Source organism: Ctenocephalides felis, unplaced genomic scaffold, assembly GCF_003426905.1.
Source record: "Ctenocephalides felis isolate EL2017-DRISC unplaced genomic scaffold, ASM342690v1 CF-g0.4_SCAFFOLD_01886, whole genome shotgun sequence".
In the NCBI taxonomy this organism is placed as follows: Eukaryota; Metazoa; Arthropoda; class Insecta; order Siphonaptera; family Pulicidae; genus Ctenocephalides; species Ctenocephalides felis.
Window position 1 is genome coordinate 135457716 of NW_020538040.1, and position 19193 is coordinate 135476908.

General features: G+C 29.8%; 1 protein-coding gene across 1 annotated transcript in view; it reads left to right on the forward strand.

Annotated features, from left to right (window-relative positions):
• Positions 1-19193, forward strand: part of LOC113375949 (cadherin-99C-like) — a 204826-nt gene that overhangs the window by 68847 nt on the left and 116786 nt on the right. The window lies entirely within an intron of this gene.

Below are 19193 nucleotides of genomic sequence, written 5' to 3' on the forward strand. Positions count from 1 at the left end.
AGAAAATCGAGGTAAAAGGTACTGCTTTTGTTCAGAAGTTGCAACTATTATGGAGCAACTCTTAACGACGTTTCAGAGGTTTTTTTCCTATTACTGTTTATGCGAAATTGAAACATGTTGACACAAAGAAATGTATGAAGCATTTAAAAAAAAAAACGCATAATGATATGCAATTTCAATTTGCAAACGGACATGCCAAACAGAAACATATGTACCGAATTGGATGGTACACCATATGATGGGAATGCTGCTGAATTAGATCCACATATACAAGAAACACTTGAAATAGGCTGCAGTATAATTTTATGGCTGAATCTAAGTAAAATAAATTAAGAGAACTATAACAAAAATAATAAGGATCATTTTGGAAAAATAAAATTATTATTAACATCCCGTAGGGTAAGCTATAGTACACGCAAAAAATCGAAGATATTTTTTTACAAATTTTTTATGAACGATTTCGAGAACACGGTTCAACGAATTTAAATGATTAAAAAAATATTCGATTTCTATTAACAATGAGACGTGCTGCTTAGTTTTTAGCAGAGACAGGTCTAGCCGTTTCGAAGATACAGGACAGAAAGTGCCAAAAACGTTAATTCAGTTTTTGAGAGAACAGAGCGTCTAATTTGAATGAGTCAAGAAAAATTTTATTTGTATTGACGAAATAAAGAACTGATGAACTGAAATTTTGGATACGCAAGTATAGCGGTTTTCGAGATCCAATAAAAAAGTAAAAAAAATCCATTTAACTATTATAAATGATCATTTTACATTTACATTTCTATGGATTCTGTACAAATTTTTTGATACCGTACGAATTTTGGTACCGATAATTTATCTTTAAGCAGTTACACAAGGATTGCCTTGAAAGGAAGTTCAAAATTTAAAAAATTCAAAATTCTCAAAAATGTTTTTTTTAGGTTTTCAAAAAAGTTTAAACCTTTTTTAAAAAAAAAATAATTTTCAGTACGGAAAGTTTCAGCAATTTGCCTTAAAACACGATACCATGCACCACTAGTTTATACCACTTTCCTACATATTAGCTATTAGCAAAAGATTGTAAATGTAAACACTGAACAGTTGGCTTTCATATGTAATCCATTAATAAAATATTCTAGTTAAGAATAAAAATAAATGATGAGAATCTATGTAATAAAATATGACATATTCAGTCAAAATCAAATGGTTATGGTAAAATTCATTGCTGGTCGCATAAGTTTTGAAGGATACAATCGCTTGTGTAGATTGTTTGCGATAAGAGACATGCGCCTGTCATTTATGATGGACCATTAAACGGTGTCCAATCCAACATTAGACATGTGAATGGTGCCTATGTCTAACCTCGAACGAAATAGCGGTATCCGCCATATAGCTAAGGTACCATATTAGAAAACGTATTACCATAATTCAAAAACCAGTTTTGAATGCTCTCACTAAAAACAATTCCGACTCATATGCAGTATTTGCTCGTTTATACAAAATATTTAGATTTTATTACCATATATCGAGTTTTGTAGAAGGTTGTGTGCTGCGTTTAAGCATCGAAGTTAAGGATACAGAATTCAATTTGATGACGACACGTTTATTTGAAGCCTCAAAGGTGGTTCTTCGAGACGTTGTTTTATTGATTAGATATTTTTGGTAATAACCTTAGAATCAGCTTTAAATCCAATATTATGTCATACCATACAGCATTACCTAATTAGTTCAATGTTGTATGATATATACGTGATTTGCATTATATTCAATTAACCGCATCATTGAGAATCAAAACTATATTGAGATATCAACTGCAAGATACTACTCTAGAATTTTGTAAAAAAAAAATACAATTTTAAGTTAGTTACATTTAAGAATCATCAACATCAATTAATACATATGAAAGCTCAGAATTTATGTCATGTTCACAAGTATATGCAGGTTAAAATGGAAAAATTATAAAATTAATCCGAATAGTTAAACTTAATAAGCTGCAAGAATTAATTAATATGTAACGAGAAAAGAGCAAATAAAAATAAAAAAATGTTTCAAATTTAATTTTAAGTACATTTATTAATTGACGTGATTTGATTATTCAAAATAGTAAATTAAATAAATACTTACAATTAGTCGGGTTTAAAATTCGTTGTTGATTTACTTAATTTTTATAATTTTTTCGTTTTTTTTTTTCAAACTTTGAGATTCACAAACAATGTAATTTACACAGTATATTTTATTTATACAGAAAAAAATTAGTGGTTTTATGGTAAAAGTTCGGCCTTGCAATCACCAAATCCCGAATTAGAATCATGGTCCAGTGATTTAAGCTTAAATTAGGTAAGAATCTCGGAATTCGAGATACCCAGCTGTAAGTCTGTTGACACCCAAAATGTAGGTTTTGAGACAACTTTAGGATGTCAATATATAATTATTTACAGACTTACAGCTGGGTATCTCGAATTCCGAGGTGAACTTACTATAATGACTGGACTATCAGCATTTTGATATAAATGCAGTAACAATATGCAAATTGTCCTGGAAATATGGATCAAAATATGTTTCCAAGTAAAAATAGCACATTGTGTAATTGTTGCAATAAGTTAAAATCATCGTGCTTTCCCATTAATATAAATCGAATGGTTTTTGAGTCATTCAAACCTGTTGACCCGAGCTCTCGAAATCGTGGACGAAAAATTGTATCCAAACATAAATACATACATACTACATACACATACATAAACGCACACACATATATGTATAGTTATATTTTATTATACATAAATATTATATATTTTTTTAAGGTATATCAAGACGTTCAGAAAACTTATTTCTTGAAAATATTTTTCATACGCTTTTATTTTTTACAATTGTTGCAACAAGTTCAAATTTACCATCACTTTTAGAAAAAAAGGCAGCAGCTAAACAGGATACCATCATTCCCTGACGCGTCTGGACGTCTGGATAGGCATTCGATTTAGACATTCTAAGTAGTATAAAAAATTTACTGATGTTTCATATTGGAATAGGTGCTTAAATTAAACTAAAAGGAACAGTTTTTGAAAAAAACACCAATAATTTTACAGTTTATAGTTTAAAATAGCCAATTTTCTAAATGATAGGTTTTTAACAACAAAGAGAATTTACAAACATAAAAACTAGGTAAGCAACAAATATATCACAACATAAAGGCTATGTTGTCTATATATACAATTCTTATTACTTTGCAAATGAATGTAGGCCTATGTATTTATATTAGTCCACCAAGTTGTTAGTTAATATTTAAAATAACATGCGTTAGTCTAAAGTGTTTGCAATAAAATTGCATTCAAGATCAAAATAATTCAAAAAAAAAAAAAAAATCAGCCATCGAGAAAATATTCCAGAAATGTATCTAAACAAGCTTAGAGTAAAAATTCTTCAAAATATTTATTGCTGTTGGCTCCGCGTAGTATGGAAGCTGCGTTTCCGGAGGCTTGACCATTTATTAAACTAGTTAGAAATGCAATGTTCACTTATCACATATTGTTATGAAGGAATCCTACAAACATTAAACTGTCCTAGTTCTTTCGAGACTTCGAACATGCGCAAAGACCCGGGTATATTTGGCGCCCAGGTCGACATGCCTTTGTTGATGTCTCTACGAAACACGTTTAATTTTTTATTTGTTTATTATTAATTTGGTCTATCGAGCTTACATTTTTTATAAAAATAGAGTTTTGAATAAAAATAGAAAACACACATAAGAAAGTATGTTGAGGTATGATGAGCTATACATCACAAACTTTAAGTGCTCTGATAATCACAAACGACTTTCTACCCAAAATATGAACGGCCCTGTTGACCATCAATAACTCCAGACTTTATTACTTATAAAACATTTGTATAGTTTTATCCTCGGTCCGGTTAACGTTTAAACGCTGCATATCTTAATTATGCAAAGAACTGCCTTTCGGCATGTTTACAAACTGTTATTAATTAGGCACGGAATGATTATGTATTCGAATGTATCATAATGCTTGATTCAAAGTCGTGACCTGTCAAAAGCCTTGAAATCGATTTTGCATCTATGCAGAAATTCTCCCGTGGAGAATGGTGAAACAGGTACAACGATCATTTCCTCTGTCCGGTAATGTCTCACGAACAATCAACAAATTACACTAATTTATCATGACTCGGTGTGCAAATTACTTAAATACCAAGCGATAAATATTATTATAAAGAAACGAATATTAGCCAATGATTCGAGATTATCATAACATCGCGGAATGATGCTCTCTTAGCATCTTGGGAATTAAAACAATGAAAGTGTTTTGAAACAACAAAATAAAAAACTAGTGGTGGATGGCATTGAGCCTTTAGGCAAATTGCTGAAACTTTCCGTACCGTAATTTAAATTTTTAAAAAACTATTTTGTTTTTAAATTTAATAAAAATTAAATTTTTTTGATGGTATTGAAATTGTTTTAATTATTTAACATTTTTCGAAAATTTTAATTTTTTTTTCAAAGTGTTTGCGCTGCGTTACTGTTTGAGAGGCAAAATATCGAAGCGCGTAAATGCCGCGTCGCAGTCTAATAATTAAACATTATAAAACCTAATAAGGAACCCATAGAAATGTAAATAAAATTTGTAATCATTAAAATCTCTATAAAATATCTGATAATTTGATGTGTCTATATCTAATCATCATTTTTGTCCGCGAAATGGCATTTTTTTAACTTTTTTTTATTGAATCTCTAAAACCGCTGGACCTGCTTCCCCAAACAATTAAACAATTGTTCATTTTTACTAGATAAATACTTTTGTAACTTTTGTTGTAATATCTGAATTGCATGAAATTATAGCTATGTCATCGGCATAAGTGCATATGGTTAGAAGATCATCTGTGGGCATATCGCCTGTAAAAAGAAGATAAAGTACTGGACTTATCATACTGCCCTGTGGTACTGCGCATTCTATATTTCTAATGCTCTAAGTCACATCTTTAATATTGATTCTAAATTCTCTATTAAGCAAAAATGAGTTTAGGCTATTGAAGTAGTTTGGAAAAGTTTTTTTGATTTTATATAGGAGTCCTGAGTGCCAAACCTTATCAAAAGCCTGGCTGAATCTTATCAATATAAGTAGAATTTTGTTTGAATTATTCAAATCGGATGCTTCGCTCTCTCAAAAACTGTATTGCAAATTTTGAAAATTTTGGTACCGTATCTTTGAAACGGCTCGACCTGCTTTTGCCAAAAACTAATCATTGCGTCTCCCCGTCAATACAAATTGAATGTTTTTAAAATCACTCAATTTGGTTGAATTGTGTTCACGAAATTGTTGACGAAAATTTGTATCCGCACGCACGCACACAAACACACACACACATACGTCCATTTTTTTCTAAGGTATGCCAAAATGTTCAGAAACCTTCAAAACGTAAAGATACATAAAAAAATATTTTCGATTTTTTTTGCGATCACTATAACTTACTCTACGGGAAGTTAATAATATAAAGCCAAAAACAAAAATCAAATTAGCCATAAACTTATTTTTTGAAAATGTTTTTCATACGCTACAGTGTCTTATTAGTAAATCAAGTAGAAGTAGTTTATATCATATCTCATATTTTATCTTCACACTGACATTTTCCATCAGTTAATATGCAAATCGTTGAATAATTATGACTATAAATAACATTTAATTAATTGCGAATTTATATTGCTATCAGTTTAATTATATTTATTCATATGTATCGATTATATATTTCATTTCAAATGCCTGACAACCAATGTTAAAAAATGTCAGTCGCAATTTATATTATGCATCGAACTTTCAACGTAACAGAATATTAGCAATAAAATTTATGAATAAAAAACAAGCGGTAAAGTGCGAACCGAACTTGTTGTGTTTAAAAAATCACTCAAAATTTGACATATATTACAAAAATTAGATGTGTGTGTATGTATGTGCGGATACACTTGCTCGTCAACGCTTTCGAGAACACGGATCAACCGATTTGAATGATTCGGTTCTTATTAATAAGAAGACCAGTTCTTGGTCAAGAAAGGTCCAGCCGTTTTGAGGACATGGGTCAAAAAGCGTCAAAAATAGTAATTCAGTTTTTGAGAAAATGGAGCGTCCGATTTCGGTAATTCGGCAAAATGAAGAACTGATTAAATTTTTGGTAAGGTAGATGAAGAAAAAAATGGACGATGTCAGTCATATATGTGTGACCTAAAAAGCTGTGTTTTTCCAAGAATTTAGGTAAAGAAAAAGTTTCTATGATATATTTTTAACTAAATTAGCCAACACAGTTACCGTGGCTCATGTGGAAACTCCATCCGTTTTTAAATGCCATCAATGCCAGGCAAGGCCAGGCAAGTAAGCCTATTTTAGAAAAAAATAAAATTTCATTTATTTGAAATTTATATAAGTTGCATATATACTTATATAAATTTAAAAGTTTCAGATGATATTTTTGGACGATTCTGAGAACTTTCTAGTATTCTTTATTAATTAAGCCGAGATTAAAGTCTTACAAAATTAATTACAGAGTGCATGAATGTAATAAATGGAATTTTCGGAGTGGTTACGACTACTGTTCGTTAATTAATAAATAAAAGGAGCATCAAACAATCTCTTTTCTGATCCGTTTATTACTTATGACACTGATTATCATGCTTCCATTGAACTTACTCGCGAATGGATATAATACCGGTATGAGCAGCATTACTTGTAGATTATAATTAAATAACTTTCGAGATTTGTATACCTACTATTATTTGTAAATTCTATTTGAATCACTGGTCAGACTAGTGATGATGTTTGAAATAGCCAATGGTATAACTTGCCATGAGCGGCGGTAATAATTTTATTAAATTAATGGTTAAATAATTTCCAAATAATGGTACTAAAATAATTAGAGGTATCACAGCCTGGGCCGACATCGGCTGAAGTCAAATTTCCACGTACGGAAATTTTTGTGGATCTTAAATTTAGTCTTAATTGAAAATCGCCCCTTGTGGGCATCGATGTACAAACACATATAAGTTTTAGACAATTGAACTAATATAATTGCCACACACATAATAATGGGTAACCAATGGGTTGCCTCTCATGACACATTAGGTTAAGTCTGAAATGAACAGCTTGTAGGGCAAGTAAATTTTTGTAAATATTGATGAAGGATTAGGACAAGTAAATCTCCGTTCTGGTTGATGAAGGATTAATAAAAATCAATGACTTATGTTAAATCTACTTATAAGAAATGTATGTTATAATGTTCTATATTTTTGTACTATTATCACTGTGAGTAATGATGGGCCGATTCTGCCGCATAACAGACCAATGTTATGGCAAGGCCATGTTACGTTCTTACTTCCATACATTATGCTACTGAATAATACTGAATACTGTCAAAATGTCATGTATTTGCTGTGCATTTAGGCGTTTCACACATAAACAGCAACGTCATTTGTATGTTATGAAGCTGGGTCAGAAAAACCCTGGATCGATCGATCGAACAATTTATTTAAGTTTTTACACAGAAAAATGATAAAATAGTAGAAATTTTGTTCAAAAACATAATATAATATAATACTAATATTTAATTAGAAACTCCCAACATAATAAAAAAATATAAATTTATTAACTATAAAAATATTTTCGATATCAAAAATATACATGACATGTCCGATTGTTTTTTACAAATCAAAACCCAGCCTGCTTGATATCGCCACAATACTATTAAATAAAAAAATATAGTAAAATTGTTTTGAATTCATAAATGTAAATAATATTTAGAATTGAGACAATTTTATACATAAACAAAACGAAGTTTTATTATTATTGCCTGGTAGATACGCCGCTGGTTGCACCTACAAATTTCTACTGAAGATGTATTTTTTATGAATTTTATCCTAGGATTTTATCTTAGGATCCTTTAAATTTTATTTTAATACCATGATGAATTTTTCAAAACTCCATGATGTTTTTCCGTTCACCTATTCTGTACATTAATTCTTATCAGGTCATCATCTTAGTAATTTTGGTTTCTTTACAATATTTTCAAGTTGCTTCTCGTACAATTTTATATAATTTTTTTTGCACAGCATTCTGATAAAAATGTATAACATTTCCTTACTAAATTCAAAGCTGAAGATGCAATATAAAAACACACCCTTAGACGAGATTTTAGCAAAGGAGTACGATTTCACGAATGATTCTTACGTTCAGATTTGTTTAAATTTGGTTCTTCCGTAATGGAAATATGCTCATGAAACAGGAACCGAGATCGAATCCTGGTACTCTAAATGCTGATGGTAATACTACTTATGTTAATCTGATGTACTTTTTTCAATATTGTTTGGGCAGCGATCAGAACTTAAGAGCCCTATAAGCTGTTGTGCTGATTTGACTTGATACTACGTCGGTTTTACAGATGGCAACCCAATCAATTGTCTCATCTTTGTGAGATAAAGTTTATTATTACAATTTCTGATATAGGGTAAATATTTATTGATGCAGGAAAGCTGGATAAAGGGCATTATCACTTTTTTATTTCCAAGAAAAATCCGATGTCACTAGTGCATAACATCAGAATGGTTGAAGCAGATACAGATGTGCAGGATACAATATTTATAGGATAATAAAAAATTAATGTAAATTTATTTCCATTACTTCAAAACTTCCCATTTTCTTACATTTTACACGTAATACTTGTATTACATGATATATTTATTGGTTACTCTGCCTAAAGCCAAAGGGCAGCCTCCTTGGCCTGAGTTAAACTCCAACTTGATAAAGAGGAAAGAACAGTGAGAGACTTTCCATTGCCATCTCACACCGCAGTGCCCTCAAAGTCTAGTATAAATTAGAAATATAGTTTTAATCCATATCTTCGAGATAAAATGCTTGATACTGCCACATGGTATCAGGTTGTGCGCGGTTTCGGAGTTGGATGCAAATCTGAAATCTGAAATCGGTCGCACACGCAGCGCATGATCCGATCGCCGTTCCCTTTGTAAACATACCTGTTCCATAACCTGCTCTGAAGCATGCCTAGTAGATTCATGGCACTGCTCCATTCGCACCTTTCGAGATATAAGCCATAAGCGTTGGAGTAAATATCAAATTGTAGCATTCCGCATACTTGCACTATCGTAAATAATTAAAACACGTCTGCGTACGTACATTCACACGGAATAATATCATTGTGCACCTCACGGAACTATCTGACGGCCTAATCCTGAGATATTCATTCATTTTGGAATTTTACCTTAACTAGTGGTGTATGGCATTACGCACTAAATCAACAGATCCATACAGCATTCCGTTATACAAACAAGTATCAGGTAAATAAAATTTGATGTTTTTTATTGATGGTATCGTAGTATATATGGATTACAGAATGCATTATCGATGGTTGGATCCCCACCTCGGCCAAGCCCGACATCAGGCAGTATGGTGTCAAATTTTCACGAGAGGTTGTAGATATCAGTAATTTCAATTGAAAATTGCCTTTCGTGGGCATTGCTGCGTATAAAAATATAAGCGTCAAAACTATTAGATGTACATATCCAATATATTTATAATTGACACAAAAATAAGATTGGTTAACCATTGGGTTGCCCTCTTGAAAACAATATATCTGAAATAAAAGCCCAAACAACAGCTTATAGAATACGTAGGTCTGATTGCAGTTCAAATATAATTTTAATTTGGTCTCTATTTTTAAGTAGAAATTATATCACTTCTATGTGACAGCAGTTTTAAACTAAGAAACTTATGGTTGCTAAAGCAGACGATTAACCAATGTGCCACATACACCCTAATGATGGTGAACATATTTCAGGAAATTCAATTTCTATTGATTTACTACGCTCTATATTTCCTGTATCAAAAATTAAATTTTTAAAAAAGCTTTAAAATTGTTTGATACCTTTGAAAGAAGAAAGATTTTTGAAATTTTTTTTAAACTTTTTTGAAAAAAATTTTTTTTTTATATATTGATTTTTCTTTCAAAGTTTTGAACTTTTTTTCAAAGCAATCGTCATAAGTCATGAAATTAGTTGGAACGGAGAGTTTTTGCCTTACTATCTCCCTCCATGGTTTTTGCCTACCCTTTTCCATTTTTTGCACCCTATAATGACGTGCTCAGAATCCGCCCTAGTCGCTCCACCCAAGCAATAGCAATTACTCTACGGAAGGCTAATAAAATAGAAAACATAATATAAAATAGAGAAAATAAAGTTCTTTTCTTTTTTTCACGTGGAGCTTTTTGGTTGCTATTCTAGACATACAACCAATATGCCCCCAATGTCTGTAATAGTGACGACATTTTGGCATACCGATTTTTTTTTATTTACAATGTCCTATATGACTATCCTAATTATATTATAAAAAGAATAAAGAACATATTATGAATATATTATTTTCGTTTTGTTGATAAAATTTAAATTTTGGATGTAAGTATATCTAAGGGGACAATTCTATCGTAAAATAGACCAACGTTATGGCAAGGCTATGTTATGTAGCAATATTCATACAAAATCGTACTAAATACTGCTAAAAGTCAAGTGGTTGCTATGCAGTCAGGCGTTTTAAATAGAAAACCCAACCTAGAAAACGCACAAATGTAAAAAACGATGTTATAATAAGTGGATCCTTGTGATATGGTTTAATAACATATGAGCGAAGTTGCATTTTATGCATCTCGATCAAACACCTGATCGTACAGCAAAAACATGCCATTTTGACAGTATGTAGTACGATTTTGTATGGAAATTACCACGTAACATAGTATTGCCATAAATCTAGTCAATTAAATCTAGTAAAGTTATATTTGTTTGAAAGTAGAGTTATGGATTCCTTTAGATATTGGATCGTGTAAATTTTGTCATAACTTCCATAAAATATTAATATATAACACCTTCAAATGTAAAAGTTTAACACATTTTCAAATAATAAATATCATGTGAAGATAATTTTTCACTTCGCTCCGATTATTTATTTATAGCGCAATTGAAAACGAAAATTAAAATGGGTAAAACGATAAATTATTGATACATGTAAAGTTAGGTAAAGGTATAATAAAATAGTTTAATTATTATTTATGGCTCAAAGCCTTCACATTGCACAAGTCAACTGTGTCATGCATGCACCTTTCTTACCGTATAAATCTGCTCGTAACCTATTTCATACATCTCGAATCTCTCGAAGGAAACTGTGAGACAAAGCTTTTGAAATGCACACTTATTTTAATCCGAATGTAATAATTCAAACTCACATGTCCAAGATAAACATCAGCGTTTAAATACATATTCATAAAATATAAAATATATTTGATGAATATATTTTGCAATTGCGAAATGTATTTCTTTTGTTTGCGCCGTACCGAAGAGGTTTAAATCTATTCGGGATTTTTGGCTGAAACGTGGATGAAAAATTTTGCAGTTTTCTGCTAATTCTAAAGAAACGGCTCGGGCGATTGCCTTGCAAAACTAATTATCACAAGCCTTTATCGAGCTATATTGAATATGTACATATATGATCACTTGTGTGTATGCAATGACTTAATGGCAAATTTAAACAAATCAAGAATATCAACAACTAATCTAGATCTCTTTAAATCAACTAAAATAATATTGATACATTTGTGTTACTTAGTACGCGGCATACATCATCACGTCATAGTTCATTTATGTTATTATTTTTGTATTACTGTTTTTATTTTATTTTTATTTTAACATTTTTCATTTTATATTCAATTTATTGTATTTTTGATTTTTTCTTTGCTCATATCAATTTTGTCAATAAGACATTAATGTCTTGATTAACAAAAATAAATCGTAACAAAAAAAAATTGTGTCGAGTAGATGTAAACCAAATGAATTTTATTAAAATTATTCCAGCAGATAAACTTACTTGAACTGGGTATATATTAGTTTTTCTTAACTTCCGGTAGGGTAAGTTATAGTAATAGTCCAAAATGAAAATTCTTGCATATCTTTACATTTTCAGAGGTTTCTGAAAATTTTGGCATACCTTCGAAAAAATTGATGACGATTTCAGGCGGGCGGATCAACCGATCTGGATAAAAAAAAAAAAAATTGATTCCTATTGATAAGGAGACGTCCAGTTGAATTTTTGGTAAAGACAGGTCCAGCCGTTTCGGGGATATAAAGCAAAAAGTGCAGAAAATTGAAATTAAGTTTCTGAGAGAAGGGAGCATCCGATTTGAATTATTCAAATAACATTCCACTTGTATTGACGTAATGATGAATTGATTAAATTTTTGCAAAGGCAGATCCGCAAGTTCGAGAGTTAAAATCCAGAAAAAATGCCATTTGGCGGTCGAAAATCAGATGTTTTTGACAATTTAGATCACCCAGCATAAATGTATATTAAAAACTTATAAAAAATTTCAAGATTAAAAAAAATTAAGAAATTTCAATTATCAAAAAAATTTCAAGTTTTTATAAAATTTTTAAGTTTTAATAAAAAAATCAGTATTTTTAAAAAAAAACGCATTAATTTTTTTTTTTAAAAATTAATTATGATTTTCCGGGCTTCTAAAAATTCTGGATTACGGTACGAGAAGTTTTAGCAATTTGCCTACCTAAAGGCAAGGATGCCATGCACCACTTGTTTAAAATTATTTTTCCAAAGACATTTCTGAGTCAAAGAGTTTATTTTTATTTTATTTTTTTGTTATAATTTATTTTTGTTAATCAAGACCTAAATGTCTTTGATTAAAGAGTTTATTGAGCACCATTCTACGATTTTTCGATGATCAAAGAATTTGAAATAATGAAGATTGTGCAAGCTTCAGTACGTAAATTATAATTAAATCGACACATAACAGACAAGACAATAAATAAATTAAATTATTGTCAAATATTTGTAATTAAAAGAACTGATATTTACAGATTAACTTAATTTTAAGATTTTTTTTTTATTTGTTCTGAAACTTTCCTGAATTCGATGCTCTATGACTTTAAGCACTAAAGCTCATAGAGTTAATTCCTACGATTTTTTTTTAATCAAAAGCATGTTTTTGTTCTCATACGAGTCGAATAATATTGTAACTATATAAAATATAAACGTAAAATTATCAACACCTAAGTATTATAGAATTAACTTTACTAACTCTAAAAATAATCTATTCATATATCAACTTTATTGTCTCAACCATATGACTCGTGACATACATCCCACACATTCCGTATTTTCCTATAAAATATTTCCTACTTTATATCATAATAAATATAGATCCTGAACAGTTATTTCTTCGTACGTGTGAATCGAAGTTGTCGAATAATTCTAATTTAATTACAAATCACTTCCTCTGTGAAACTTCAATCTCTAAATGAAATATATATTAATTCCTACTTGAGTTATTGCCGATTTCCACGTTGTCATTCAATCAGTTTCAAATGGATCTAACGTAATATGAAATGAAAATGCTTTTATACATTCTCAAGTCATCTACGCCATCTCGCAATACCACAAGCACAACAATGATGATATCGACATTCAAAGGCTAGAAGCACAAAGGTATTTACAAGAATGGAATTCTATCAAAAGATTATGCAACACCTCTTCATGCAGTTTAAATGGTAGTTTTTAATTATGCAAGTAGTCGGAGTAATAGAACCAAAAAGGTCCAACCAAACCAAATCACTCTCGACATATTTTGGTTTACTTCTGAAATGAGATGCTCATACATAGCAGTATGAATACAGGCTGACTGAACATCCTACTTGTCTAGCAAATAAGTTGTTCGATCTTTATAACAAAAGAATTAATAAAACTCAATGACCTATTTTAATTGTACTGATCAGTACAATTTTTGTTTCTTATATTTTTGTACTACCATCACTGTAAAGAATTGCATCGCTGGATGTAGTTTTTATTAACTTCCCGGAGGAGAAGTTAATGTTTTCATCAAAAAATCCGATTCGCTAATTTTATGTTTCCTCCACGTTTCAAGCCATTCTGAATCGAATGAGACCAAATTTGAAAAAATGTGGTAACAGATTTTTTGCCGTAAATCGACGTTTTCTCAAAAACGGCTGGACTGATTTCAAAAAGTTAAGAGCCACTCGATGTATCTCGATGAGGACTAGCGTTCATCAATTTTGCGCGACGATCAGTCAAGACGTTTCTTTGTAAACCGCAGAAAAATGAAAAATTTTCGTCTACGTTTTAGCCCGCAATTCTGAACCGATTTTGAAAATTCAAAAATCGTTCGAAAGATATTGGTTAGGAATCGTGCTGATTAGTTTTTGGTAAAAATCGCTCAGGCCGTTTTCTTGTAATAAAGTGTTAAAAAAAATTTCGATAATTTTTATGGTAGATTCCATAGCCTTATAGATCATACTAAAATATTACGGCCCTACGACAAGTCGTTTAATTTTAAGAATTCTTCAAAGTTTGCAAAAATTAGTATCGTTTTTTGGCATTTGTCAAAATTAGACCTTTCTTCGACGTTTGCTCAAAAACGCCTGAACCGATTTCAGAAATTTAAAAGCCATTTAATGTATTTCAATGAGGACTATTGTTTGTCAGTTTTGTGCGACGATCGACCGATCCGTTTCTCAGTAATTTGGAAAATAGTGTTAAACTTTTTGTCCACATTTAAGCTCATACTACCGAATCGATTTTAAAAAATCAAGAACTGTTCTAAAGATATTAGTTGGGAATGATACTGATTAGTTTTAGGTGAAAATCTACCGAGCCGTTTTCTTGTAATCAACTGTTGAAAAATAATTAAGCCGATTTTCATAAAACTTTTTTGACGATATATATCATAGCCTTACTGAAATATTACGGCTTAAGACAAGTAGTTTAATTTTAAATATTCATCAAAGTTTGAGAAAATGAGTAATTTTCTTTGGCGTTTATTGAAATTAAAATTGTACGATATACTTGGTATAACGATAGAGTACTTGGTCTTTATGAACATACTAAACCGTTAAAGTTCTACGGAAACTGGTTCAATTATAAAAAATATTGATTTTTGAACACTTGCTTTTAGAAAATACTCGGAGTTAACGTGTTCGATCGTTTTCATTTATGTGTAATATAGTCACTCGGAATACTTCTAATCACTCATTATTTGATTTATTTTTTGTTGATTTAGTCGATTATTTACACATCGGGAAGTTCATGTAACTTGCCTCAAGGCAAAATACCAATACTAACTAGTTTTATTTTGGATGTTAACTACCAATACATGCCACTTGATATTAATTAGGAATTAGTAAACATTAGTACAATAACAAATATCGGAGCTGTAAAGTGGTGCTATAAAATATATGAAATAAAACAGATTCTGTGTTGTGTTTGCATTACAATGTCAACTGAAATAATTTATGCTTCAATATATCACAATAGCAATAAATATTTAAATTAATAATTTCATAATAATGAATAATAATAATAATATAAGCAAACTTGATAAGAAGTAAGCGTACTCCATTCATTTAATTTCACAAGAGCGCGCAATGTTACACCACAAAAACAATATTTCTTTTAGTGAACAGGTGTGTTTGTACGGAACTTTCACAGTAGTTGTATTTTTATAGAATTACTACCATATGATTTGAAATCTTGCAATTTACAAACTTAATCAGTAATTAACTTTGTGTTTATTTCAACGACCACGGTTTGATGTTAAACTTCACAGCAGGAATCGATTCCGGTTAATAGCGAAATTGACGCGCACGTCAAATCAGAATATATCCGGACAGCATCTCGATTGATGCGATACAAATATTTTTCATGAGAAGAAAGATTAGAAATATTAAAATATAGCATTTTTAACTTCCCGAAGCAGAAGTTTATGTTTTATACTGTAGTTGACAACAATTGGTGAGAATTAATCAAAACTTGATCTTTCGACATGTGTGAAATTCCAATAACTAACAATTTTGCAAAATCAAATTTTGAAATTTTAAATACTTTGGTAACTTTTGAACTTTTTTGCAATAGTTGGTAGATTTTAAATCAAAATTGAAGATATATATTTCTAGTAGTTTCTTTGCTGAGCATATCTACTGATATCTAATTAGAATATCCCCTTATTGATGTAATATATTGTTAACAATCTCGGTTCATCGTTTTGTATAAACAGATCACAGAATAAAAACATTAAAGAAGAAAAAATGAATATAGATTTGTAAAAGTAAAAAAAGTAATGAAAATCATAAGATTTAAAATTTCCAGCAATTTTGGTAAATTTTCAATTATAGAAATTTGTGATATTTCTATATATGATATTCAAAATAAATATATCTTAAAAGTTTATAAAGGCTTAAGCATTCATAAGACTTTGAAACTTAAAATGTTGATAACCTATAATAAACGTTTACCTAAAAAATATTTGATAAATGTTAATATATCTCTCGAAAATCCGTTGAAAATTTTATTTAAATAAAAATTAATATGGATGCTAATTTGATTTTAATGTTACATTATTACCAAAAGTGTCACATTGGAAAAAATATAAAATACTAAAATAGAGACAAAAAGATACAATTTTTTTACTAATATATCAATATAGTTCTAATTACAATAACTAATTCAAATCATCAATTAACAAATAAAGTGAGGGCTTTTCAAATTAAAATTCGAATCGTTTTTTTTAGAATTTTATAGCTTAGCGACAAGTGAATCAAAATTTTGAGAATAACATTGTATTTGATTTTTTTCACAAATGAAAAAAATACAACGAAAATTGGATATATTATATAAAATAAGTATTTACTTACTTACGGAGAAGTACCAAGAAACTGGTTGTATAGAAACGGACAACATCTATTTTTCATACCATTAACTGGTAAGGGTTTGCTACCATTAAGGTTATTTTTTAATTATTTCAACCAATTTCTTGTATTTTATAACTTTATAATTCACATACATATAAACCTAAATTTTGCATCATTCTAGCATAAACGCCTGTTTTGTAATTTAAGAAATCGAATAACTTTTCATCCCGCTTTTAGTTAATGAATGCTTTTGATTAAGTTTTTTTAAATTATTGAAAAGCTTAAATTTGACAGCAAAAAATACTTATTTTTAATTAAGGGGTGTCCACTTCTAATATTTTTATATACTTTGAATTTTGAGACCAATTTTCTTTATTTTAATGCGAAAAAAATTACATATAAATCTAAGTCTTACCTTACAAATAATAGTTTTTCGTAATAGTTATTTTAGTAATCGATTCATCTTTCATACCGTTTTCAGTCAGTGAATGTTTTTCACTTAATTCTTATTCAGATTTTCTTGAGCTTATGAAAACTTAAATTTTACTTTAAAAACAACATGGTCTACCATATGCCGTTGCGCACAAACAGTACATAGTTCACCGACGCATCAATAAAAGATTTCTAGAAATATTTTTTATGACTAAACATTTGCCGGGCCAGATAGTATATATATATATATATATATATATATATATATATGATTTAGTAGTTAATTTTGATGTTGAAATATATGAGTGAGTATATATATATATATATATATATATATATATATATATATATATATGTATATTAGGGTGGTCCTTATTAGGGGCATTTTCGAATTTCCTTGCATCCAAGGGCTCAAATGGTTCCAAATTGATAAAGAACAATTCTCTATAAGTTTTAGCTCTTAATATTGTCTTTTAGATAGAGCGCAATTCAAACAAAGTTTTGTATGGAAACAGCGTAGAAAAATTTTCAAAAATTTTGCTGAGCGTCGAATTTACAAAAAAAAAAAAATAACACAAATTTTCACTTTTAATTCATTTGTTAAGGCTAAGTTATACCTAAAAAAATTTTTTTTTTAATTTTCAAAAAAAATTTCCATGTTATTTCCATGCGAAGCTTTGATTGAATTACGCATATAATATATACATACATAAATGTAGAAGAAAACAGCTACAAACTCTCATGCAAAATATAATTAATAATCATTGCACAAATGATTATCGCTCGTAAATTAGTTCTGTGCTAAAAATAAGACATACGATATAAATATTGCATTTCCTCCGCCGATGATAAATTATATTCAGTAGCACGCACAAAAACTAGAAAACGATATGGAAATCTCGTTATCTTTCTCGTGACAGTTCTCTCGATCCAATTCTCGTTTGCTCAGTGAAAAAGGTGATACAATTAATAACATTGACAACGTAATTTTATATCATCAAATTATAATAATAACTGTACATTTTAATTAATATCAGCGTTTTATAATTTTCAACGAGTTGCAAATCAATCTATTAGAGTACGTAGGTAAAAACTATCGACATATTTATCGAATCAGGCGTTCTTTTTTCTGCAAAACAGTAGATAATGCGGAAACGGTTATCATTTAGCAGACGACACGCGATAAGGCTGTCGATGTTTAAAAGATTATTAGTTTCTAAGGAAAAATACAGAGTCTGCATTTGCATATAGACTGAACATTTCAGGAACTGGTGTATGCAAAATACCAACATTGATAGGAATTTGGCAATAAATGTTACCTGCAGCGTAGTGGCTTTAAATTGGAAGTTAAGAAATGTTTACACGTTTGATAGTGTTTACAGGTTTTTACTGGATGACGTACGCGTGGGAGATCTTGAACGAAATGTAATAGTTCAATAGTTTTAGGCAAAAAGTAAGACGTGTTATAATAGATAACTGACCTGATTCGGAATTGCTATCAAAAGTTGGTGTTAGTGTATGTGCACTTTCTTATACCTCATTGCAATAAATATGTAAAGTTACAACATTCTATAGCAAAAATATCGGAGAAAGTTAAGTGTAGTAACAACTAGAATTTGGTATACTGACTAATTTATTTATAATAATTATTTAATTTATTAAAATATTGTGGAACAAATAACGTATACCAAATGTAGTATTGTTGGCACTTATTATATTAGTTTTATATTTTTCAATATTAATTTAAAATTTCATGAAAACTCGCATATATAGAATGTGAAGTACCTAATTTATTATTAAATTTGTAGTAGTTTTATGAAAAATAGAACTGAATGATGTATTGCTAGCTAACTATACTGATTATGAGATAGGTTCTAAAGGAGATATATGAAGTATGTTTGTTCGAACAAGTTTCCATTATTGCTTTAAAGGGCCAAAAGTAAGTTTTTTTGTTCGAGTTCTTTTAATAATAACTGTGACTTGTATACAGATAGATCACTTTGCTTGTTATTTTGTCGTAAGT